Here is a 27,927-nt window from a genome sequence, read left to right as displayed (position 1 = left end):
GTGCAAAGTTAGAAAAGGCATTTCTTTGTACTTGCTGGCCATTAGGCAGTGCTAAAAATGTCTCTATTCATAAACTATTTATGGCTAACCAACCTATAAATACATGAATAACAAAATCTTCATTGCCTATACTTGACAAAATAATATTGAAAATAATCTGAAAAGATTATAAATGGCCTGGAATTAATCCCCAAATGGCTCTTTATTATTAGAATACCAAAGTTTTGTTTTTATCCCTTTCAACATATATTGTTTCTTAATTTTTTTCAAAATTAAATTGTTTTTTAGCTGTTTATCACTACGAATTTGGGAAACAGTAGATCAACATTCTAAAAATTTCACTGGAAGTACAAATTGGGATAAAAAGTAAGAATGTGCCCTAGCCAGTTTGGCTCATAGTGTCAGCCTGCGGACTGAAGGGTCCCAGGTTTGATTACGGTCAAGGGCACATGACCAGGTTGTGGGCTCGATCCCCAGTTGGGGGCATGCAGGAGGCAGCCAATCAATGATTCTCTCTCATCATTGATGCTTCTATCTCTCTCCCTCTCCACTCCTCTCTGAATACATATACTTTTTTAAAAAGTAAGAATGCTGGAGAAAAAAAAACAAGAATAAAGAGTTTTACTACATGAAAGTTTTGGGGAAACTGACATTAGTTATAATCTTTATAAAACAAAAAATACTCTCTTAGATCTTTTGAAGTAATTCTCAATTTCCTCCTGTAACACTCAAACACAGTAGCTGAGTAAAACTGTTATGAGGACTATGGTGCATCTTGAAACTGTAGCTGGAAAGAGGGAGAAAGAGCCCTCAGAAAATGTTTTCCACAAGAAGAAACCTTTCAGGTGAGTTGTAACCATAGAGAAATGGAATTCCCTGGGAGGGACCACCCATGTGGATTCTCCACTATCAAAAGCAACCAAGTCCAATGTTACAAAATGCAGCCCATGCCACCAAAGCAAAGCTCAGATGATCCCTTCTGAACAGCTTTGATCTTAAAAGCCAATAGAAAACTATAGGCTGAAATTACACGAAATATTAGGTTAAAATACATCTATTTACATAGATCTGTCAATATCTGTGTCAATCCATAATTACCAGTCCATCCTTTGATTTCTAGATTATACCCCAAACTGCTCTTGCACCCCAAAATGCTGATATAACCGCTAATACAAAATCAGAATTTCACATGAAAGACTGGTATGTTATGAGAACAATACTATTTTTAATATAAATGTTTCCACCAACATCTGAGTCGTAAGTTGTCATCATTCCTTTTTATGTATATGTTATTGACTGTATTATATATATTCAATTTTAATCCCCTTAACAGCTAGAATATTTCACCTAGGACATAAATACATTCCACTTCGGGCTCATTTTAGAAAACTGTTGTGAGCTGCAATCAAGTCAGGATAATTCTAAAATATGAACTGAATGCCAGTTAATGACAACTGAATTGTAATCTATACATAATAGTTCGTTGTTTTATAGAGCAAAAGATAGGATATTCAGTGTGTATTTTGGTTTCCTACAATAATGTTTTATCTTGACATCTTGTAAAATGGTTAGTATTTTAACAAGTAATTCTAGCAAATAAAGTTTAAGCTTAGGTTTTAAAAAATTTTATAAAGTGAATTTGTATCATGTTTACTTTTTGTTTCTATAAAATTGAAAAAATTAACTTTTGAATATATATGTATTAATCGTATCAGTTCTATATCATGTTTTATATCTAGGTGCATGAATGTTCATGTATTTACATATATTATTCATACACACACTTGCCCATTTACATGTGTACACATATGCATACATGCTTCATAGAATTAAATTTATATTGATTCAAACTGAATAAAAGGGAATTTCAAAACTTTAAATATACTAAGTATACTAAGTGCACTAAAATATGTTGTTTCATTTTGCAAAACAAGTATTTTGAAAATCAATCAAGTTCCACTCACTGTAGCATTAGCACAATTGCTGAGTGACTTTGACCTTGGAATGATTTCCTTGTCTTTTATGTCAAGTCTAATGGTGGGAAGTGTTCAGTGACCTCAAGCAGCATTAAAGACATCTGCTTTGGGGTTTCTACACCAAAGCCTCCCCAGTAACAATCTCAGTGGGTGCCAAGCAATCAGACTAATATGAACATATATTTCAGACTCCTTTGGAGCAAACTAGGGTCTGGACATGGAGTAAAGTACAAAACAATTTTTCTTGTGGCACTTTCAAATAAAATATCGTGAGCTCAAAATAAACTCAAAAGGTCTTATTTCCCATTCTGAAGTAGAAGATAATGTTGAAGACAATGCTATAAGCACTTTATGGTTCTTAAGTGGAAGAATCCTCACTGCAAGAGGGAATCCGAGACAAAGGAGCAGGCTAGCCTTCCAGCTTTGTGACAAGTGAACAACAAAACAGAACAACATCCGGGGCTTCTGGCTTCCTGGAGATCGACACTTAATCACACGTCTAATTTTGAGTGTGCTGGACTAACCATATCACACCGCCCTCGTGTAAGCAGAGAATGGAAGGAATGAGGATGAGAGAGGAAGGTCCATGGCAGCGAGGTCATCCTCACCGTGACACCAGGGCCAGTCAGCCCGTCCCTCCACTACCCACTGTATCTTCTTGTCACAAGAAGGGCGAGGGAAGTCAGTCGGCTGCCTACAATCACATGTCGTTGCTGGTCTTCTATGGATAGAGCAACCGCAGTTTGCTAAGGATCAAGTGGTTTTACTATGGTGGCATTTTGTGGGATTCTTCAAATAAGAGTATTTTACAAAAAGGGCCCAGTCTTCTCCTTCCACACCAAGGAATGGCTAAACTCTCAATGTGATCAGACTGCGATATTTATTATCTCCATAAGTTCCTTTTTGGAAAATACTTGGATACCAATAAATGCATGTTGAATGAGTAAAAGAGTACACCCCTATAATCCCTTTAATAGCCTAGGTCACAGTATAATCACTCTTACTGCTACAAAGGGACTTCTTATATGTAACTAGTACATTTTAGGATCAACTTAATTCCTGTTTATTTTGTTCATTCTATTATGGGAATTGAGAATAATAATTTGCAGGGTAACAATGCATGTATTTGAATTTGGTTATTGATTCATTCCTAATACTTTATCATCATGACACTAAAGTTCCAGGTCAATTCAATTCAGTAAAAATAAGTCAAACTTGTTTTACAAAACCAATCACAGGAAGGTTTCCCTGTGTGCAGACAAACCTATTCATGAACAAAGTTTTTACTTTAATTTTATTTTTTTGTAATAAACATCGATCAGCTGCCTTCTACACACCCCCTACTGGGGATGTGCCCGAAACCAAGGTACATGCCCTTGACCGGAATCAAACCTGGGGCCCTTCAGTCCACAGGCCGATGCTCTATCCACTGAGCCAAACCGGTTAGGGCTGAACAAAGTTTTTAATGTTTTAATCGGTTCATATAGCTGCATCTCCTCTAAAGTAAACTGCTATAAATCTATTGACCATGTTTGGACATAATATCAAGAAGGGAAAAGATCAGATTCTAAAATGAAACTGACAGCATCTACTATGGACTTGACAGAGAGCCTGGGATAGGACCCATGCCTCCAGCTCACCAGGAGGCAGGTGCCTGGCCCTCACCTTGATCTCCAACGTCAAGCACTGAGAGAGTTAAAACAATCTTTTAATTTTATTTCTTCCAAAGTTCTTATATTTTGTAAAGACATTTCTTTGGTGTACCTCCAAAGAAGAAGGAAGTTGGTGTTTGGCTCAATGATTAAAAAAAAAATAATAAAAATGCTAGAGCCAGATGGCCCGGTTTCAAGTACCAGCTCTAAAACTTACGTGTGACCTTGGGCAAATTATTTAATCTTTCTGTCCCTATTTCCTCATGAATAAGTGGGGATAATGACAGTTTCTTCTTTCACAAGGTTCCTGGGAGAATGAAAAGGAATTAATGTGTATAAAGTACAGTGCTTAGAACCATTTGCCCCTACGTAGGGATTAGCTATTATTCTTATGAAAGTTCATTAATTTCACTTGCTTCCGGAGGCCCTTGATTTTGCGTTAAGAACAGAGGGCTATGTTACAGCTTTATTTTGCACGTTATGAAACACAAAGCTTGTAACTAGCTACTGCGTGAATTCCTGTACAACTCCAAGAAGTGGGGCAGTCTGCAACTTGAGTGATGCCAGGGTTTCCGTGGCATCAAAAGCCTCAACGTCCTCACCCACACAACCTTCCCACAGTCCAACTTCTCTCAAGCACATGGCGCTTTATTATACAGAACCATAGTTCTGGGTAAAATGCAGTGACTTCTTGTTCGATTTAAGAAGCATTTGGAGCATCTCCTATAGACAGTGCATATCACTGGGGATATGAACATGAAAAAGATGTTGACAACGGACCCCTCAGTATAATTCAAAGAATTTTTATTGTAAGATAAAATAATATTATATTAATAATATTGGTTCATCCCCAGCCGGCATGGCTCGATGGCCGAGCATCGACCTAGGAACCAGGAGGTCATGGTTCAATTCCCGGTTTGGGAACATGCCTGGGTTGCAGGCTCCATCCCCAGTATAGGGCATACAGGAGGCAGCCAATCAATGATTCTCTCTCATCATTGATGTTCCTATCTCTCTCCCTCTCCCTTCCTCTCTAAAATCAATAAAAATGTACATTTAAATAATAATAATATTGGTTCATAGTATTATTATATTATATATAACAAATATAGCATTATGTTAATAGTATTATTTATATCATGTTGAAGTTGCCGAAAGATTTGGTTAAAATAAAAGCATGAATAAACTTACCTAGTAATGATAAATTTATAAATAAGTGAATAAACAGAAAAGCAGAGAATATATTTTATGCCCTAAATTTTCGAGCTAAGTGAAAAAAGGAAATCAACTTATTTTTTTCTGTTTGTTTCTCCTCCCTATTTTATAGCCACTAAGTTGATACCTGTTTTTATTTTACTTTATTTTTCTGCCACCCTATTATGCTCACCACTGGTAAAACAAACAGGACATTTTAGCTTTAATCTCCTTACTACATAACCCAAATAACTTCAGTCATGTTTGCATTAATGCTGCATTAATCATGTTGTTGCGTATTAATGAGTTTTCAGGCTATGCTAATTACTGTCATAGATTCTGCAGCAGCCCATTAAATATACAAATTACAGAATTAAAGAGCCAGAGCTCTTCATGATTAATCTCTAAATGGAGAAAAACTAATGATGTCTGTACAAAGTTTCTCTCTACTTTTGGCTGAGTGAGCCCAATGAACAATCAATTAGACTATTTGAGGAATAAGGACCTCACGTATCACATGACTTTATGTAGGTGCTTTATGGCAACAGTGGACACTGCTTTATACTTCATAAAAATGCCACAATCTTTACCTGTCTCCTGCCCTAAACACTGGTCATGATGTTGTCCAAGATTGAAAGTAATTTGGAATAAGGTAAGTTCATGCTGGATTCATTCCAGTGAGGATCTAAAGTGCCAAAAGGGCCACTTGAAAATCATATTCATCTAAAGGAATTATCACAGGAAGGGCTGCAAACAAAAAAATCATCAAGAAAATGAATAATTTTCACCAAAGCAAAATCATAGTGCTTTTTTATCCTACATGAATTCTATGTGGTATCACAGAGTAGAACTGTCCAGCACAGCAGATCAGATCTGGAATGAAAGGTGGAACTCGATGTTGACAAGGGTGAGTAGATGGTGTATTAATATCAAGCTGTAGGCTCAGGGAGAAAGGGTGGTTCCTCATTTCATGGGCAGAGCATAGCAAGTATGCTGAGGTCAAGGACACAACAGAGGGTCATAGGCTAAAGAATGAGGGGGAAAGCTAGTGTTAGAAGAAAGCGATTTAGACAGAGACAAGCACAACCGTGTCCATCTATGAAGAAGTGAAACTTGGACATCCATCGGCTAGCACAATTGTGTGTGGAGTAGGAATCTGGAGTCCAAAGAATAGTGGAAATGCAGACTTTAGTCACAGAGGGCAGCCTGGTGAGAGCCAGACAGCAGTGTAGGTTCTAGGCTCCTGGGAAGGTTTCCAAGAACATCCAGGAAGCCGAGTACCAGCACCAAGAAAGTTATAGACGTGGGGCTTAGAGAGGTGCTCAGAGGCCCTTTGTCAAAAGTGTATACAAAGTCAAGGCCCGATTCTTCAGCAGGACTGACTTCCTGAGAGGCTTGAATCATGAGTCTGAATCATCTAGCACTGGCCCAAAGAACGGGGTTGGATGAGCCCAAAGGTCAAGGTTAAGAGGCTAGTACCTTGGCAAGAAGAGGCCTACAGTATTTGCCAGCCTATTGTTACACAAGAACCTATGGAAATCGCTTTCTCTCAAGGTCAAATGCTAATGCCATACTGTCATACTAATCTTGGATGGGAATGAGGGCAGACACTGAGCTTTGTTTGATAGAGGCAATGATGGATACTGACAGAGGGAAAGCAAAAGGAAAATAACTTCCACTCACAGGGTTCTCCCTTGTGACACACACTGAGCTGAGTAATCATATTTTATTTGTTCCTCACAGTTCATTTGTCCCCGATACACAGATGAGAGAATGGAGGCCCAGAGAAATTACCCAGCACTAGAGAAGGCGCACTAACCAAAAAAGAAGTGCCATTAATTTTGTTTTCTTCTTCTTGATAAACAGCTTAGTTTTGTTGAGCAAAGGGACTCAACAACTGTTTGTTAAGAGAAGGAAATAGAATAATAAAATAGAATAGGTATGAAGTCCCATAAAGAAGAGCTAAGCAAGTGAGGAGAAAGTGCATTTACTAACCAGTCAACTGATAAACTTGATCTCTGACATATGTTCTCATAAAACTACAGGCCTCTGTCTTCTAAGCTTTTCCAAGAGCTGTTGCAATTGTTATGTCTGTGGGAGGCATACAACTTAAACCCTATAAATGGCCAGCCATGGATCTATTGAGATCTCTCCTTGCTTCTATTTACAAAGATGCATTTCTCAGATGCTTTTTCTTTTTTCCCCAAAAAGGGAAGTCTTTGAAAACTGCATTGAGTTACTACATTTCCCAAGCCATTTGTTATTAGATCAGCTGCCATATAGCTGTGCACACAATGGAAATTCAATCCATGTGGCTGGCTTACAAACCCAAATGCAAATTGACTAGAGAAAGACCTAGATTCAAATCCAGCAACTTATATATCACATATACACACACACGGAATGACAGAAGCTACAGCTTGGTGGTCAAACTCAATAGAAGTTAAACACGTAAGAGAGATGTGTATTTCCCTGCTGTGAGGCCGTGACATGTACAGGATAGAAACTGGTCATAGATTCTTTTCTCACTGGGAAGTAGGACAGTGACCGCACAGGCCTATCCTCATCTCCTACACTCATGACCCCACAGCTCTAACCAGGGTTGACTGAGTTCTTTATGGAAGAACCCCCTCAATAGTCCAGATTTCCTTCCTGACACAAAAGTGAGATACCCATCAGAGGTGTTCTGAGCATCTTTCAGACTGAATGGATGCACTGGGTGGTAATTTAAGTAGGAACCTTTGTCGCTTTAGCAGCAATTGTATGAACACAATGTGGCCCAGGCAGAAAGTAATTAAATTGATGGAGGAAAGGAACGCGACTTGAAGTGGATAAAATACAAATACATCAAAATTAAAGTCAGTGTAATGAGCTGAAACACTGCAAATTCAGACAACAGCGCATCAGCCAAAGCACAGACACTCCTTGTAGGTGGCATCAAAGCCGGCAGGAAACACAGTGACTTGGACATCCCATAGGAAGGAAGCAGGTGTATCGACTGGGTGCTGCATGTACTGAACAGGAGACTAACTAAGTGGAGAAAAAGCTATAGGCGGGCCAAAGAAATACAATGGGCCAAACTAGGAATATAGCAAGAGAGGAAAAAAAGAGGGTGTGGGAGGAACATTTCCAGAATCTGCAGATAGAAATATAAGTAAAAGCGAAAGCTTAGGGGAAAAAAAAGCAATTCAAGTCAGAAACTCAGCAAGAAACCCAAGTCATGACAGAAGTAGAGGCTCAAGGTAAGACCACATTCAACTTATCACCAAGTTTTAAATCAGAACAACCAACTCGGCAACCAATAGGCCAAATGCTAATGAGTCAAACAGAGACAATCACCAAATGCAGGATATATGCCACATCTCACCCGGTAATGGCCGCGATGCCATTTCCCCTCATTATTGTCGACATGGTGACCTTCTGCTGAAGGGACACACCAAAGCCCACCGTGTAATTAAGGGTTGCCAGTGGAGGAGGGGTGTCTCATCTCTGCAGAGAGTCTATGGAGAGGAATAGCTCATATATCTGGCACCATCTGCTTACAAGGCATTCTGCATACCAGTTTCCAGTCAGAAGGAGTTCATTCTTTTTGTTTTGTTTTGTTTTGTTTTTATTGATTTTTAGAGAGAAAGGAAGGGAGTGGGAGAGAGGTAGAACATCAGAGATGAGAGAGATCATTGATCAGCTTCCTCCTGCACGCCCCCTACTGGGGATCCAGCCCACAACATGGGCCTAGGCCCTGACAGGGAATGGAGCTGTTACCTTATACCAAAGTAATGACTGAGTGGGGTTGAAAGGAGGAAAAATGCCTTCTATGGTTGAGCTCTTTATTAATGGCAATAGGATTAAATTCTCCGGTCCTCACGTTGCCAAACTCTTTTCTCAGGTATTTATTGGATGCCTGAGATGCATGGAAGGGTGCTTCCTTTCAAGGAAGACAGAAGGGTGAGGAGAAGTGGCCTCGGGAGCCCAAGGGAACCTATTTCCTGTGAGCGAGTCAGAAAGGACGGGTCACACAACACTGAATCATCTCCACGCATCCATGGAGATGCCCGTTATTGGACCCACGTCCTCTGCTGAGGCCAGCCTTGGCAGCGCTTTCTCTTCTTCATCTGATTTGTTTCAGGAGAAAGCACTCAGGACAATGTTACAACCTCTGCTGCTGGCATCTAGACAGAGCCCTTCTAACACCCATCTGTGCTGCACACGGCAGACCCAATAATAAAGGTAATTCTGGAAAATTACCCAGATGATAGATGGCCTCACACTCTCAAATGAAGAGAGAGAATTCAGACCAAGAGTCCTAAACATGAAGGACTGAAGAGGATCAAAGAAGTCAAATGAAATGCTGCTGTAGCAAAACTTGTCAATTCCCGTGCATTCTTTTAATTAATGTGCCTTTTATTTGTAGGAGGGTTTCTGTTCCTCTCCTTGGAGTCGCTCTAGCACGGCAGGAGAATGATTGGAAAAGAACTGCCCACCAGATCAGCTCTCTCCCGTCAAAGGAGAAGACGCTGATGCAGAAGTCAGTGTATTTTTAAACTTCCTGCAGTTGTCAATGCAGACGATGCAACTTGGGGTGAAAAACCTCAGGGACTCTGGAAACTTCTGAGAAACTTAGACATGAGATGGGATGTTTCCTGTGGATCCCTTGGGGGCCAAGAATTTGAAGAGTCCGATGAACTGACTCTCATGAGAAGAGCATAAATGGATTTTATTAGGATGGAGACCAGCACCTTGCAGTTCAAATGTTTCCCCCCTCTCCCAATGTTCTTCGCTTCTTTTGATGAAATAATATATTATAGTTACACACTGACTGAATATCTATTGATGCCCAGCATTACATTTGGTCCTTTTTCATCTGTTTTATTTAATCCTAAAAATAAGCATGGGATTGAGATGTTGCTTTCCCTACTTTAAAGAGTAAGACACCGAGGCTTGGTGGGTTTAGTTCTAAAGGAATAAAAGAAAGATTGAAAACCACGTCCTCTGACTCAAGCCCAGGTTCCTTTGTGTGTTTACTGTAAGACATCTGGTTATTTAAAAAAGTTAATACAGGGGACTATTATGGGGTTACATTTCCCAAATTACAATGCCTTTCATAACACTCCCCCAAACAAACACTGATTAGGTAGGTCTCATTTAAAACCAAATTAGATGGAAACTACTGTTTCTATCCTCCCAAAACTGTACCTTTCCAAACTATACCTTTCCCAGAATCACCTCCTACTATTTCCCCCTCCAAATAGTAAAAACAACCAATAAAAAACTAGTGCGTTATCTAAACCGACTGTCTGCTATTTCCACACTTGCCCTGTAATTTCTCATCTGGATGCCTTTACCCTGATCGCCCTTCTCCTTGGATAGAATACCAAGCTGACTCCATGTGTATCTTTCAAAAGTTGCCTGTTCTTCACAGATTATCTCAGTGCTGCCTTCTTTCTGAAGCCCCTGGTGGTAATTCTAATTGGATACAATTTATTATTCATGATAATAAACACTGCTATTTGCTATCACATGTCAGGTACTCGTAAGGTTGCTTTGCACGTTGATGTCTTTATGGCCACAATAACTCTATCAGATACGCCCTGCGGACCACCCCCCTCACCACCACTTGACACACCGTGGGACTGAAACCGGAGAGGTCACGGAGCTACGACAGGTCTCAGACCAAGAAGGCGGTAGAGATAGATGGGATTTCAACCCAGGGCATTCAAGCCAGGAATGTGGACGAGGCTCTCCGGAATGCAGGTGTGTAAGCATTCTACATGCTACCTCCCATTCCTGTGACTGTGATAGGACGCCTGTTATTCTATACGACTTTCATCCCTTCTCCTAAACCTGGAGAGAAGGGGCACTATCTTACCTGTTTTTTTAGCCCCTTGACCTGGGAAGGCTGCCCTTTCATAGAAAAGAAGCAAAACATTGTATTTTACAGTCTTGCACTTCATACATGTTGCTTTCTTATAATGATTCGCCCAGGTCCTTTTTCATACTGCTATCTCCTTTGTTTGGAGTCGGGAAAGAAAGGACAGGAATATGTTAGAGTATTTGTACAGTATCTCACATATATTCATGGCCTTTGGAGCACTGGGTGTCTGGTGAATTCTCCACAGTTTTTTGTAAAAATTGGGAGAAGGTGAGGGTCATGAACTCCCACAGAGCCACCCTGAGTCAAGCTACCGCTGATCAATTCTCCCCCCTTTCACTGCTCTCAGTCCCATCCTTGGCTACCAAGATCCCCAGAGTCACCGTATTGTGAGAGCTAAAAGGTTGATGGTAGCTCCCACCCAGTCAATTTCTTCTGTTTTGGTTGAAGCTACTGAAGCAAACAGAATCCCCTCTACGTAAGGCGTATCGGTGACCTTGATCCAACCCTAGACTGCGCACCTGCTGTCCTGGGCCAGCCTGGTGACATAGTGATGGGATTCCACTTGGAAATCCCCTGGGAACACGGGGTGCTGTAGACCATGTTCTTTTCTCCCCACAGACATAGCCTGCTCGCAACTGCTTAGAATCCAGACAGATCAGAAAGTTTAGTCCATGTGAAAATGTTAAAGACTGGTAAAAGCTTAACGTGTTTTCTCTCCCAGTGGGCTCAGAACTCAATTTTAATAGAGAAAAAGCTATCTTCATTTCCAAATTCCCGAAATATTGATCTGTGGAGCCCAGTGAAGTGTAATGCTAAAATTAGCACAACAGGGAGGGCTAGGGGAGAAAAAAATGAATTCCAAGGTTAATGAAGTTTAGAAAATACCTGTTCTTTGAAATCCACAATGAATAGTAACTTTCCTATTAAATAAACAAAGACACCATGCAACAACATCAACAAAAATGACAACAACAAAAAAGCAGGCTCACTTGGTTGAACACGATGGTTCTCTCAATTTATTTCAACATTTTAAGTATATTTTGCATTCAGACCTCTGTTCTATGGAAGGACCAATACCCTATAGGGTGAATAATGTGTGTCAAGAGAATCAGCTCTGTGCCCCACTCAACTCATACCCAACTGGGGAGCGTCAAAGTCCATCTACTTCTAGGGCTAGCTGAGCTCTGTGGCTTACACACACAAAAAGGGCATCAGCGGAAGTCGTCAGAGATGGGGTTTGTAACAGGACTCAAAATAGAGAAACTGCATTGAGCACGAGTGTCTCAAGGCTCAGGAAAGCAGAGTGTGAGGTACATGGTTCCTTCATTGTGACTGTTGAGCGATAACCACTCCCCCCGCTGAGGAATCAGAAGCCGAGGGTTCAGGCATGGAAAGACAGGGCAACATCCATTCCTATTTAACACTCCAGAGACCCAGGATGTCATGAACTTGGGGAATTAAATTAGCACACAGGTCTGTAATTTCCCCCCTCTACATTTTAGAGAAAAAAAATAAATAGCTGTTCCTTTCAGGGCTTTATGTTGATTTTCATATTATCGCTTAAAATATGAATGATTACCATGTATAGGTCTGACTAATTCTGAATGATGATAATCAGGAAATCTCCTTTCCTTTTGTAGTAAACTTACTGATAGCTTCATTCCTTTTTTTTAAATCCCTTTCACAGAATGGTGGATTTGTGGAACACTGAATATGATGATTGATTACAATATTTGTATTATAATGAATCATGATTTGATCTATCATGCTGCTTATGGGATACCTGCTCTGTATTGCGCTGTCTTGTCCACACACACTAGCAGAGAGTTGTTTTGACTCAGAAATACTGAGAACTAAGCATTATTAACAGCAAAACTCTTTTCTGTGCTTTGTAAAAACAACTTTTTTTGAATCTCAAAACTAGAGTGAGATTAATTTCCAAACCAAAGCAAAGTACTGTATGCAGAACATAATCATTCTGAAAATCTCTCCCATATCTTCCTAACCTGCAATAAAAAAAATGAAAGAACCCTACACATATAGTTAGATGTGAGCATGATTTTACATGCAGAAAACTCCAAAAATATATTCCATTTCACACAGCCTTAAAAAAAATATTAGGGAGACAAATTTAGGAAGCAATATTAATTAATTAAAATGTCCCAGGGAGCAAGATAGATAAAAAATGCTTATTTTAAAGAAATAAAAGATAAAACCCTGAAATTCCATATAACGTGTGTGTGTGTGTGTGTGTGTGTGTATGTGTATAGCATAAAGTTTAAAAAACAAAGTATTATTCAATGCAGAGTCATGTCAGAGAGAAATTATCATATAACATATTTTCACTGGGACCGGCCTGTGTGTGGAATGAATGACCCCCTTTGGAAGCCAGAAGCAACTAGACTTGAGAATTACAGCGCATACAGACCTCATGACCCACAACTTGAAATTGCTGACCCAATTCTTACAAAACTCCTTGTTGGCCTGTGAAATGTTTCTTCGAACTAGGAAATTGTGACCACTTGGAGATATGAGAGGACCAGGCTACTATTTCAAATTTAAATAATGTGGGACTCTTTTGCCCTATTTATTATTTTACTTCCAGAGTTGCATTCAGGATAAGAAATCATGTGTTTATAACATCAAGTAGCAATCAGTTGACTAGAGCAATCTATTGATCAGCTAAGTTTTCACATGTGGACAAACTGTGCTCAGATGGTCGGTGTACATGAATTAAGGAAAACATATTTTGGATTTAAAATGGGAAAAGATGAATACTTACACATAATAAAACATTTATGAAAACTTTTCAGTTCTGTTCTAGTTTCATTTAGGTAAACCCCCAAAAGAGTTTTTGGAAGATAGAGAAGAAAATGTGATTGTATCGGAATCAGATTGTTATATGCAAACCACAGGTAGAAATTAATCTCATGTTGTTACGAGATTGTAAATGTTTTGAAAGCCGATAGGATATATGACTAATCTTTGTATCCTGGTGTTTCCCATGCTGACTAATGCATAGTAGACCTCTTAACAGAGAGCTATTCAAGTCAGCCCATCCACACTTTGTTTCGTTAAAAAAATGCACCACTCCATTGAAGAAAGGCAAAATATTAAGAAAAATAAACAGTTTGGGCTCAGCATGTTCTAAAGCTTGCAAGAATAAAACAAAAACATGTTATTCGTCTTCGGTTACAGAACCACTCCTGTTACCTAGCCTGCGCTACTGTAACCCTATTCCATGGGCGATGCACTTCAATTAATTCTCTCACGCTCTCCTGACGCCACGGGAGGAGACCTTACCACAGCACTATCTCTGCCTTTTATTTTTCATGGCATTCTCCAGCCTATGAAGCCCTGTCTTTTAACTCATCTTTGCTTTTTATTGGCCTTTTTATTGACTTCTACCTGATCACTTGCTGGACTTTTAGTTTTTATTTGACTCTGTTCTGGCAATAGCATGTAGATGTCATGTCACCGATTTTGTCCCTGCTTCGGAATCAGGGCCCCATACCCTTCCGTGATGCAAAGAATGAGCCTGGCGTCAGTGCGGCCATCAGCCCAGAAATCTTTCAGGAAAACAACTCAAGGCTGGAATGGCAAACTGGATAAAATGCACAGGAAATCAAAACAGCCCATGCATTTTTCCTGATTAAACTTCACTAAAATAAACGTCACTATGTATATTTGGGCTTCCTCTTGCAAAGTACAGCCACCTTTGTGGGAGACACCGACCTATTTTTGTCCCCCATCTACCTGCGCCCTTCCAACGCCGACTGGTCTCATCCCCTGGATTCCTGCCTCATCTTCGCAGCTTCAATATTTCTTTTCATTACCAACTGCCGAGGAACATTGGCCAAGGTCAGGAAGCAAGTGTGGGAATTGCATCTTCCATGGCCTGTCCATTTTTTTGCTTAGCCAGACTCTCCACTTGCCTGAAATTGCTCCCACGGGCTTACATTGGCCCATGTCACCACTTTGGAACAAAATTCATATCCCATGCCCCAGGCACCGGCTGTTAAAAAATCCTGAAGTCATAATGGACCCTTGAGTCACAGCTGACTCGAGGTGTTGAATATCTCCCCCCTCTGCGGGGAAAATAAGAGAGAAAATTTCATTGCCTTTCCTTCTCATTCTAGGACTCTAGGCCTGTGTACTGCTATTAACTCACAGGCGGACTATTCAGCATGCTCCATAAGAACACTGATCACAGTCCAGGTTTTATCACCTGGAAAACCTACAAAAGCAAGATTCTGACTTAGAACAGACCAGAGTGGAGATGTTTATTTAGTCTTCCTCAAATGTGCTTTCTAGATAGATTCCGTTCAGTGAGTTCCAAACCTAGCAGCCAGATTTTTTATAATATGAGCCTGCTGTTCAGTACTGTTCCCGGGTTCGAGTTAGCATGAGCTTTGATCTTCTCATCTCCTGTCTATCTCTCAACTCTTCCCACTTTGGGATCACACACACACACACACACACACACACACACACACATGCACACACACGCGCACACACACGCACACACACGCACACACACGCATGCACGCAAGCACTTAGAAAGCAATAAACTCACTTGATGCAAAATCCAAAATGAGGCCTTCAAGTAAGGGCTGCTTTATTTATTTATTTATTTTTTTAAATATATTTTATTGATTTTTTACAGAGAGGAAGGGAGAGAGATAGAGAGCTAGAAACATCGATGAGAGAGAAACATCGATCAGCCGCCCCCCGCACACTCCCCACTGGGGATGTGCCCGCAACCCAGGCACATGCCCTTGACCGGAATCGAACCTGGGACCCTTCAGTCCCCAGGCCGACGCTTTATCCACTGAGCCAAACCGGTTTCGGCAAGGGCTGCTTTAAATGTATAGAAAACAAAACAGTATTCTACTAGTAATTCCTAGTAGACATCATAATGTGACTTTCCTAATACAAGATTTAAAGAATAATTTCATAATAGGATTTGGGAACACAGAATTCTGATTTTGGCGAACAAATAATTAGCATGGATTTCTGCCCCACCCTCCTACTGAACCTCCTTAGAATTCAGTCTCCACCAAGCCAGGGATTTTGTTTAGTTTGCTCTCTGGTGCCTGGTACACAGTAGTGGCTCAGTAAATATTCTGACTAAGGCTGAGTGATTTATACAGAACATTTACTAGTATATAGAGTACTGTACTTTCTAGACTTTTTTGTTGTTAACCCTCACCCAAGGATATTTTTCCATTGATATTTAGAGATAGTGGAAGGGAAAGGGAGAGGCAGAGAGAGAGAAACACTGATGTGAGAAAGACATCTATTGACTGCCTCTCTCCATACAGGGTCAGGGATTAAGCCTGCAACTGAGGTACATGCCCTTGACCTGAATCGAACCCAGGTCCCTTCAGTCCTCAGGCCGATGCTCTATCCACTGAGTCAAACCAGCCAGGGCTCTAGGCTTCTTGAAGTTATGGATTATATAGTGTTTGGCATATTTAAGCTTCAACATAATGCCTAGTACGTCCTTTCTAATCAACATTATTTGTTTTAAAAAAATGAAACTTTCACATGTAAGAGGATCTATGAACACAGCCTTAATAAGTCCTACTGGTCCAATTCCCTCTCTCCTCCAGAGCCTCAAATTCATCTCATGGCCTGAGTTCTGAAGTTATTGAAGCAACCACAGTCATGGGCGAGGGCAAGCAAAGCCCAGAGACCCGCTGCTGCCACTGACATCTATCAAAGTGACACCTGTCAGCTTAGCCTATTGTCCAGACCACGGCCCTCAAGGGACAGGGCACAAGACAGGTACCTTTTAGCTGAAGAGATGCAGGCAACTGCCCCCAAGTGAGGAGACAGAAGAGCAAGCCTTGGGGGAAAGGCCTCAACAAGAGGAGCAGGCAGCCCCGGGTGGGCTGGGTGGCCCCAGGCGCCAGGGACACAGATGCTGAGCTGGAGAGACTCCCACGGCTGGGGACCCCTCCACGTTCCCTCTGCTGCCACAGGGGCTCATCAGTTACAACATGTGTCTTTCCTCCACAGAGGAAACCGAACTGCTCCCCTGGGAGACTGACTTCTTTGCATTTTAAACTTTGTGACCAACTTTTGAAAGAAGAAATGGGGCAGAGGGAGAAGCAAGGGGGCAGAGATCCCATTTCCTCAAATTACAGTGTTCACTCCCCATCTAACTTCATAATTTGGCAAAGGGATTCTGTCTGGTGTGCAGAAAATGGAAGGCAAGGAGTGTAATATGCAACTTCCCGCAACTCTAATTAAGTGTCTTACGATGCGAACCTGCAATATACACATGGTAATCTCAGAAGAAAGCAAAAATGAGGGCCTCTTTCTACATTATGCAAGGGGTCCATTAAGCTCCTCTGCACCCCCTAGTCAGCACCCCTGCTGCTGTCTCCCACAGGGAAGCTTCTGGGGGTACCCGGGGCTCTGCGGGGTGGTGGGGGAGGGGGAGATGCCACCCCACTGAGCACCCCAGGAGGCCACAGAGGCTGAAATTTTCCTGAAAATTCCTCCATTCCCACACAACCTCAGCACACATACGAAGAGCCTTTCAATGCAGCCGGACGCCTGGATTAGCTCTCTAGGCAACCTGTGTGCACAGGTCAGCGAGTCCACAAGGATTCTCAGGTGCCACCAGGTTCGTGGCAGCCAATCAAGTGACGTTCCCTTGGTAACACGCTAGCATCAGCCACGTAGAGGCTGAGTTACAGCTTACAGTTTTTTTGTTTTGTTTTGTTTTTATATTTTTATTGATTTCAGAGAGGAAGGGAGAGGGAGCGAGAGAGACAAAAACATCAATGATAAGAGAGAATCGTTGATTGGCTGCTTCCTGAACATCCCACACTGCAGACCAAGCCTGCAACCCGGGCATGTGCCCATGACTAGAATCAAACCCAGGACCATTCAGTCCCATAGGCTGATGCTCTATCCACTGAGTCAAACCAGCCAGGGCTGAGTTACAGCTTATAGTTTGTTTCTTGGAACAGGTCCAGGAACTTCCACCTGAACGGTCTCCTTTGGTCCTCACTGTAAGTGTGGAAGAAACCAGAAGACATGATTTTCCTCCTAGAGATGCGGAGAATGAAACCTCGCAGAGGCGACATGGAAAGGCCTCCATTACCAGCTAATGGAAGGAGGCCGAGCCTCACCCTATTCTTTTAGCTCCACAGACTGTATGTGGTGTGGCCATGACTTGTCCAAACTTAGTCACAAAGTTTTGAATCTTTTTCACAATTGAAAATAGCAGAAGACAAATAATACATACACATAAAACAGACATAAATTCAATCATATGTCTTGTTTCCTTTATAGAATCAAAATTGCTAGTTGGCCTATAACTCATGCATTGCCCAGTTAGCTAATTAATATGAAAACAGGAATCTGAGGGACATATTTGGCATCTTTAGAGCCAAAAAAGACACAAAATCCCCAAAGTGATTCAAAGGTAATTCCCCACCATGAAAATCATATCCTATATAATAAAATCCTAATATGCAAATTGACTGAATGGCGGAACGACCGATCACTATGACGTGCACTGACCACCAGGGGGCAGATGCTCAACGCAGGAGCTGTCCCCTGGTGGTCAGTGCGCTCCCACAGGGGGAGTGCTGCTCAGCCAGAAGCCGGCTCACAGCTGGCAAGTGCTGAGGCGGTCGCCTCCGCTGCAGGCAGGCGGTAAGGAGCGAGGGTTCCCAGACTGCTAGAGGGATGAGGGATCCTCTCCCCCCCCCGCCCCAGTGCATGAATGTCGTGCACTGGGCCTCTAGTTATAAATAAAAAGGTAGCAAAATGTGATGGGAAACAAACTGTCAGATGATCTGAAGGCCTGGCCTCTAGTTCTGCTTGTCGGGTCCTGGACCACTTGCTCATTTTATCTTATCCGTGGGGGGACAAGCCACACAGCCTCTCGGATATTCCACTTTCTCAGCTGTGAAACTAGCTGATTCCTCGCCTCCTCTCTCTCCCCTAACCCCGGGCCAGACACATACACATTATTTCCTAAGGTTGTTGGAAGACCAGGGAAACCACATACGTGAATGCATTTTGAATATGCTAATATTTTATGCAAATATAAGCTCTTTTAATTATTAACTCCTGCATTCAAATCTGATTTGTTTCCACTCTTAACACCTCTGCATCAATCCTAACCTGATTTAGTCTCCACAGCTTATTTATGCTTGGACTCATAAGATTTTAAATATTTAAATTTTACTGAACCCAATCTAACATCTAACCTGAACCCCCTGCCTCCCCACCCCCCAGCATGTTTTAAACCCATTACTTCTTGAAGTGTCTTTGTTGACTAATGAGAAAAATAGGTCCCTCTCCTCTCCGTAACACCGCCTCATGCATCTGTAAACGGTTATCATGCGTCCCTCCTGTCTTCTCGCCTTAAGATTGAACATCCTCAGACCTCCCAGCCTTTTCTTAGAGGCCCCATTTCCAAAGCCTTCCATCATTTTTTGTTGCTCTCATTTGAAACCTCTGGCAAGTTTGTCGATGCTTTTTGTAAAACGCACCATCCCAAATGGAACATGCAACTCCTGTCAAGGGCTAAGGATTGCCAAGTGGAGTCCAATAATCTCCGTATTTATTTTATCCTTGACAATTCTGCTAACACAACAAAGGGTAGCATTACCTTGCTTCTTCCTTTTATTTTTTTTCTCAACGGCATCCCACGGTTAACTTTTTAAAAAATATGTTTTTATTGATTTCGGAGAGGAAGGGAAAGGGAGAGAGATAGAAACATCAATGATGAGAGAGTATCATTGATCCCTCCACTGAGAACCAATCAGTTCTACTCTGATTAGGCATTTTTACTTGTCCTAACTGACAGTGATCAGCAGAGCAAGGCCCATGGTACCCAGGAGGTGGCTATGTGTCTCTTCTTGGGGGAAGCAGGGGCAATGTGGCAAGATGGGGCAGTCCTGTGGTAGACCAAGAGCTTTAAGAATGTTTGACACCACCACCAAATCTATGCCTGCACCTCAGACTTTGGGTGGGGTCCCTCAGCCTGGACTGTACCCTCTCCCAATCCAGGACCCCTCAGGAGATGTTGGACTGCCAGTTTCGGCCTGATACCCACAGGCCAGGTCGAGGGACCCGACCAGTGCACGAATCCATGCACCAGGCTTCTAGTATGCATATAAGAGCTTTGGTTAATCTCTTCCCACACTTCCCCCTCCAACCCTTCCCTCTGAGATTCATCACTCCGTTCCATGTTTCCATGCCTGAGCATTGAGCGTCTGCCCCCTGGTGGTCAGTGAGCATCATAGCTAGTGGTGAAATGGTCACTTAGGTTTTTATATATATAGATTAAGTCCTACACCAGAATTTGAGGATTTTTTACTATTGCTTTTTGCTTGGTTTTGGCTATAATACACTATGAAGCAGAAAAATAGCAATATGTTATAATGATTAAAACCAGTCAAACAGCCATGAATTCCACTCTCACAGGGCCTGTGCGAGGCAGGAATCAAGTCTATAGGATTCCAACTACATCCTCGTCATCCTAACTTGTCAAGCACAGAACAGAAACTGTTAACAACAACAAAATACATGGAGAAATTAATCGCTTTGGAAAACAACTAACAGAGAGTGAGTGGTAGAGTCCCCCCACTGGGTTGGGATATTTAAAAAGCTTTTATTTCATACACGCAGTTCAGATTGAATTCTTACCCATGCCCATGACACAGGGATAATGTGGCATATTAGCTACAAGGAAAAAACACACCTCCAAATAGGATACTCGCTGAAAGTTTTTAATGAGGCATTAACAGCTCTGTAAATTAAAGTTCTAATTGGTACAGTTTTATGAAATAAACAGGGAGAGAACAGCATCAGATGTAGGCTGCTGTTTGCTGCCTCCACTCAACACATTTTAAGTGAGTGTCAAATTGATTTTGCAATCCTTAATTATGTTTCTCTCTTTTTTTTCTGACTACTGAATTTATAAGTGTGCCGAAGAAATCAGTTTTCAGCAAACTATTTTTCTCAGTTAAACTTAATAACACAGCATATTAACACCAATTATATGAGCTGGGAAAAATACATCACAGAGGTGCCTAGCATCCAAGCAAGAACTGGCCCATTGTGTATGCAAACGTGTGTTTCATATTTTCACTGATTAAATTCTTCCTTATGATAAAATATCTAAGAAATAGACAAAGGCCAGCCCTTTGTGTACATAAAAAATTATGTCCTAAATGTGCATGAGATTGAAAAATCCCTATTCTGTAGAGAAAAACAATGTGTGTGTTTTAATTATACAGATTCTTATTACCAGGATAGTTGAGGAATTTTTCCTATGCTTTATAACATATAGTGGATACCAATTTGTTGCAGGTGATATCTGGAGTGTTGAGCCTAACCTAAAGTATATAAAAAAGTACAGGACCAGTAAATTAAATAATATAAAAATGGATTGTTTTTCTTTAAGGTAAATGCAATTTTTCCACTACAAGGTAGATCAAAGGGTCTTATACTGAAATGCAAGATTCACGGGAGAACTGTTTCTTTTATCCATTATAGTGAGGTATAATTTACATGCAATAAACTGCATCCATGTAAAAGGTACATACAATTCAGTAAGTTCAGAGAGATGTGACCCTGTAAAACCACCGCTAGGATTACTCTTTCTGAAAAACTAGAGGCCCAGTGCATGAAATTTGTGCACTGGGGGGGAGGGGGGTCGCTCAGCCTGGCCTGCATCCTCTCACAGTCCGGGAGCCCTTGGGGGATGTCCAACTGCCACAGAGGTGGGAGAGGCTACCACCACCACTGCTGTGCTTGCCAGCTGTGAGCCTGGCTTCTGACTGAGCAGTGCTCCCCCTGTGGGAGTGCACTGACCACCAGGGGGCAGCTCCTACATTGAGCACTGCCCCCTGGTGGTCAGTGCATGTCACAGAGACTGGTCGTCCCTCCATTCGGTCGATTTGCATATTAGCCCTTTATTATATAGGATAGTTAAGTATTCTGGCAGGCAGGTAGTTGAAAAAGGTTGAGGCCTCACTGCAGGCTTTAGGAAGGTTGGTCTATTATTGATTTACACTGACCAATAGGATTTTGCTCAGTACTCTTTCTAAAATACCAATCATCATCTAGCAAATGGGGTGATGATGAGAAAGATCCAGCCATCTAACGGTAGATGTCACAAGCAGAACCGAACTTTTTAGGAAATAGTTTGTGGAAATCAGGAGGAGAACCCTGGTGGTAAATAGTGCTTTCTTTATAGTTTTCAAAGGACACAAGTTTCCATATTCTTGAGGGCCCAGTAGGGTGGGGATTAGGAAAAGTCCCTTCTTAGAGCATTATTGGTAATCCTGAAGAAAGCATGTACAGTAAAGAAGTGGGAGAAGAAATGCAGGTGACAACAGAGTGAGGAGTGACTGACAGGTGAGAAAATGGACACACTGAGTCTTATTTTAAGAAGACTGATAGTGAGAAAAAGAAGAAACAGTTAGATTTACAAGTGCATGTTCAAATGCAAAGCTGGCCACTAGAAATGCAGAAGTAAGATGTAGAACATCAGAACTCTAGAGAATGGAGGTAGGCAACTAACAAAACAAAGGCCAGAACATCATAGATGGAGCAAAAGAAAGAGGTTAGAGGTGAGAAAGAGTATTATCAGGATTTATGTGGTTTAGCCACATAAAATATATGCATGGATGAAAAGGCACATCATTCAAACTCCTGATTTAAAAACTGTCAGCCATAAATGCCTACATAACAATGACCACAAAGATAGCTTGTACTGCCCTGGCCATGCACCAAGAGGTCACAGTACAATTCCTGGTCGGGGCACATGCCCAGGTTTCGGGCTCAATCCCCCATAGGGGGCATGCGGGAGGCAGCTGATTGATGTTTCTCTCCCTCTTCCTCTCTCTCTAATATCAATAAAAACATATTTTAAAAAAGATATGGTATGCTACTCTTTTATGGTGATCCCTGCATTGAGTCATTACAACAATCCATTCTAAGGCTGATCACACTGACCTACAGAACAGAGAGGTGGGTGACTCATGCAAAGTTGCACAAGCATGTTGGGGAGCCAGATTTTAAACATGGGGAGTCCTACCCCAGAGCCTCCACGCATTACTGCCACCATCACTGCCTTCCTTCAGAACCAGAATGCCAAGGTCAATACCTCCATTGCCCTTAAAGTAGAATTCTATCAGTTTGATGCTGTTAACCCACCCACGGCACTGATCACGGTTGTTTATACAGCAATTTCAAGATTAAAAGCCCTTTATATTATACTATATATGTTTATTAGGACTGTCATCCTAAGCCCATTGCAATAGGCCCTAATGATATGGATAGGTAAAAGTGTTGAAGTGTTCATTAACTCTAAAATTTAATAAGTGTAAGGCGATCGCGTAGGAAAGATGTGCAACGCTCGGTGCCCAGGGAGGTATGGAGGGACAGAAAACAGTCCTGACACAGCCCTGGTGACCACAAGGGACACGGAAGTAACTTCACCTGCGACTGAGGACCATTAGAGAACTGTCTTTGGCTTCTAGTATTACAGACCTTGAAACATACTTACATTTGTTGTTGTTGTTGTTAACTGTGTTTTTTTTTTTAATTTAATCTTTATTGTTAAAAGTATTACAGATGTCCCCCTCTTATTCCCAAAAGACTCCCTCCACTCCACATCCACCCCTCCCAGGCCTTCACCACACTATTGTCTGTGTCCGTGGGTAATGCATATAAATTCCCCAGTTAATGTCTCCCACCCTCCCCCACCTTTCCTCTGAGATTCGACAGTCTGTTCCATACTTCTGTGTCTCTGAATCTATTTTGTTGATCAGTTTATTTTGTTCATTAGATTCCACACATGAGTGAGATCATGTGATACTTGCCTTTCTCTGACAGACTTATTTCCCATAGCAGAATACTCCTGGAAACATACTTTCTTAGACCTCTTAGGTCAACAGACGCTAAACACAGTAAGCAATCACCCCAAGTTACCAATCCTTTCAAACAGGTAAGCAGGAAAGAGCTCAGACCAGGCATCTCGATGGAGAACTATGGGAAGGATAAGTTAAGAGGATGACAAGCAAGATTATTAGTTTGAATACCAATGTGGAAAAGAGAGGAAGTATTGGTACAGAAACCCACGACACACAGCTGGATGAGAGAGTGGCTACAGGATCTCACTGCTAGGCCATAGAGTAGGTTCATATAGTTGTTTTTTAATGACTATAGCCTAAATCTAGTATCCAAGGTTAAAGAAAATCTAGGGTTCAAATCTGCCAGGGAAAAACTTGGCATTTTATTTATTTAGGGTTTTTTTTCTTAAAAAAAGCACTTTCTGGCAAAAGTACTCGCTCTCAGTCATAGGAAAACAAATATTGGAACACCAAGGGTGTTGAAGGTCAGAATTAATGTGCTTTTATTAATTAGTTCATCTGAGGAAGTTTGCTCTGCTTGCACCTTTACCGCACCTGCATATAATCAGCTTGCCTTTAATGAAGTGCTCACATGTCTCAATTTACTAAAAACGATTAAAATAATAACAATAATGCAGAAATAGTAAGGACGCGTAAAATATGTGCTTTTACGGCATATTGATTTTGGCTGCATGTCTCTCTCCCTGGATCGGTAATTAATTGCACCTCTGGATCCTACCGCATTTTCCTCCGGCCGTTTTGGGGAAGACAAATGAAATAGGAAGGGAACAACATGCGTGACAATCATGCGTGTCCTTGAGCAGCAATGATTAGGAAGAAAGTGTGCAGAGTTCTCATCTGCAAGATATTCAGCATCAGTCATCGCGTTTCCCGTGAGGACAAATAAAAGGGAATTGCATCCAAGCGCACCGTACGCTGGGTCCCCAGTGGTTTGCTACAAAGATCTCGCCAAAGGCAGTCTCTGGTTCCTGGGCAGGGTCACTAGGAAAGGCCCAGCTGAAAAGGCTGGTGTGATTGGCATCTAGCTGCTGCAATCATCAAACCTTCCCCCAAATGATCGTGGACCTGTTCCCACTAATAGGAAAAAGAAACAGTGAGGAGGACGGAGAGGGTCGCCTTTGGAATGCCAATCTGAGAGGTACCTTTCGTCTTCTGTTTTTACCGCCTTTCATTTGGCTGACTAGCATTGCATGGACAGGACTAACGTCTTTATGTAAATCCAGTGCGCTGACTGAAATCCTGAACAAAACAAGTGTCTTTTTCTCCCTCTGAAGACACAGTGATCTATCTGCCCTTCCCTTTGCATCTAGGAGGGATGGCTCTGTGTGCTATTTCTGTTTTGGACGAAGAAAGTGCTGTTAGCTCCATGTAACCAGGAGAATATCTCATCCTGTGATTCCTGGTTTTCTAGTGAGAGGATCACAACATTATTGTTGGATTTGCTGCTGCTCTGCACCCTCTGATAGGACCTATGACCCATGAATGGAATTTCCATTGATACTGAGTAATTCTCCCAATATCACCAAGTTATTCAGATTAGTAGAGATAGAGTAAACTTATGTTAATCTTCAATTAAGAACATCTATAATAAAAGGGTAATATGCTAATTAGACCAGACATCCTTCCTTCCTGACAAAGCTGCAGGGGGCAGGAGCCGTGGCAGAGACAGGCAGGGGCCAGGGCCAAGGCCTTGCACATATTTTGTGCACTGGGCCTCTAGCAATGTTATAAAAAAGAATCATGTAACTGAACAATCCTTTTAAAAATCTGTGTGTTTCTACACTCACAGATGCCTTGGTAATAATCTCTATTTTGAATTTTTGAGGCAACTAAATATTCTATAGTCACAGATTTAAAATTTAAAAGTTAAAGGTGTTGGTCAGTTAGTACAACCCTCAGTTTACTACATGGGCATGTAGTAAATTTAATCTTTATTGGACAGAAGTGTAGTTTGTCCAGTGTCTCAGTGCCAGGTAGATCAACTTAACAATTTCAGTAACAACATTAAATAGCATATTTTAATATAAATAGTGCATATTATTCATTCCCCAGATAAAACATTTAGGCAAACATATTTGGTATAAGTCATAGAAAATGAGGTAATATAATGTTGATTTTTGAAACTGCAGAAGACTTAGAAAAGCTCCTGTCCCACCATAAGCACTTACTTAATAGTCATTAAAGGAGTAATAGGTTAACAGATAATATTTAATGAATGCTAACTAATTTGTGTGGCAGACACTGTGCAAAGTTTATTAGGTGGGCTATCTCCTGTAATCCTTCCCTTCCTAATAGATATCAATACAGTAAGTAGTATTATTATCCCAATTTTAAAGAATCTTACCATTTGTGACAACATGGATGAACCTAGAGCAGTGGTCGGCAAACTCATTAGTCAACAGAGCCAAATATCAACAGTACAATGATTGAAATTTCTTTTGAGAGCCAAATTTTTTAAACTTAAAAAAAGATACATTGTTATTAACTTAATTAGGGTACTCCTAAGGCTTAGGAAGAGACACACTCAAGGGGCCAAAGAGCCGCATGTGGCTCGCGAGCCGCAGTTTGCCGACCACGAACCTAGAGGGTATTATGCTAAGGGAAATAAGTCAGATAGAGAAAGACAAATACCATAGGATTTCACTTATATGTGGCATCCCAAAACACAAAATAAATGAACAAACTCAGATATACAAACAGAGCTTTGCCAGATGGCAAGGGGCCAGGGGGCTGGGTGAAGAAGGCGAAGGGCGTAGTTAAGAAGCACAAATGCGCAGCTACAAAACAGTCCCGGGGATGCAAATATAGTCAACAATCTTGTAATCACAGTAATATGGTAACACATGCAATAGATGTGTGGTCAGGTGGGTACTAGATTCATCAGTGGGATTACTTTGTAAGTTATATAATCACTATTCTGCACACCTGAAACTAATGTAATATTGAATGTCAATGGTAACTGAAAAGCAAACAAACCATTTTTTAAGTATATAAAACAACACGCCCAATAACTTGATGTAAAGTTAAAGAGAGCTTTAAAAGTAAGGCGAAGCTACCACTATAAGGGCCCAGTGATGCCCCCAGACATGCCCGAATGCAGAAGAATTCCTCCTCCAGGAATCACCAAAGCTCCAGGGAGCAGTGCAAGCCAAACTGTGATCTCTCTGCCTCGTCCTTCAAATGGTGTGCGCTCCAAACACAGTTCTGTGCAGCTGGAGGCGTTGTTACAGACAGAAGGACCCTGCGTCGCAAGGCCTAACTTTTTTAAAGCAGCATTTGGAAGACTTCCCAGACACCACATCTGCCCGAGCCCATGCACCTCGGAGGAGAAGGCCGGCTCCGGAGACAGCGCAGACGACTAAATGTATTAACGGCGGACGGGCCACTCCATCTTTCCTGCTGCAACAGTAGGTGATCCCATCAAAAATCTGTCTGCTGGCCGGCCGGCCATCCATGCTACGGGCTCACAGAGCACACCCAGGTGAGGGGAGTGCATGCTGCTCCGAATGTGGGGCCAGGGAGGGAGTTTCCGTTTCCATTCGAGAAAAAGTCTCCGTTTTTACCCACAGATTCTTTTCCTTCCTTCCTTTGACTGTTATAAATACTAAGCAGAAGGTTCGCATTTTAGGGGGGGTGAGTGGTTGACTTTCTAGCTCTCGGTGACGGTGCCCATGCACCAGGCCAGGTAAGTGCTCATTAATCCCAACACAGCTCAGCTGGAGGGCAATCATGATTCATTACACTCGCGCCTCCACAGCCAGCCTCACTCAGAGCACACTGTTTACTATGTTAGGATGTTAGGTGAGGAGAAAACAGTAATGCTCCCGCTACTGTTCCTAACGCAAATTCCATTTCACTGTCCCCAACCTATGAAACATTTATTTGTGTGTGCGTGTGTGTTTAACTGCATTTATTGAGGTGACACCGGTTATGAAATTATACAGGTTTCAGGTGCACAACTCAACAACACGCCATCTGTACACTGCGCTGTGTGCTCACCACCCCATCACCATTTATCTCCCCTGTACCCTCCTCCACAGCCTCCCCTCCCCGCTCCCCCTGGCAATCACCGCACTGTTGTCTGTGTTCATGAGTTTTCTCTCTTTTTTTCTCAATCTCTCCTCCACCCCCCCACCACCCAGCTATTTGTTCCAAAATGACAAAAGCCTTATGAGTTTATAGAAAAATGCACACACACACACACACACACACACATATATATATATATATTATACTTTGTAAATTGGGAAAGTGAAGTAGGAAGCCTAAAGAGTTACAGTTTTCTACTATCTATAGCAGGGGTCCTCAAACTGCGG

The 27,927-nt window shown here is 41.7% G+C and overlaps 1 protein-coding gene across 1 annotated transcript in view; it reads right to left on the bottom strand.

Moving 5' to 3' along the window:
• The window catches only part of USH2A (usherin), a 398,687-nt gene that overhangs the window by 258,749 nt on the left and 112,011 nt on the right, over positions 1 to 27,927 (bottom strand).

This window comes from Myotis yumanensis, unplaced genomic scaffold (assembly GCF_028538775.1).
Source record: "Myotis yumanensis isolate MYYU_CA2020_CCGP unplaced genomic scaffold, mMyoYum1.0.hap1 SCAF_22, whole genome shotgun sequence".
Lineage (NCBI taxonomy): Eukaryota > Metazoa > Chordata > Mammalia > Chiroptera > Vespertilionidae > Myotis > Myotis yumanensis.
Note: the sequence above shows the minus strand (reverse complement) of the source record. Positions and strands in the feature narration are given on the sequence as shown.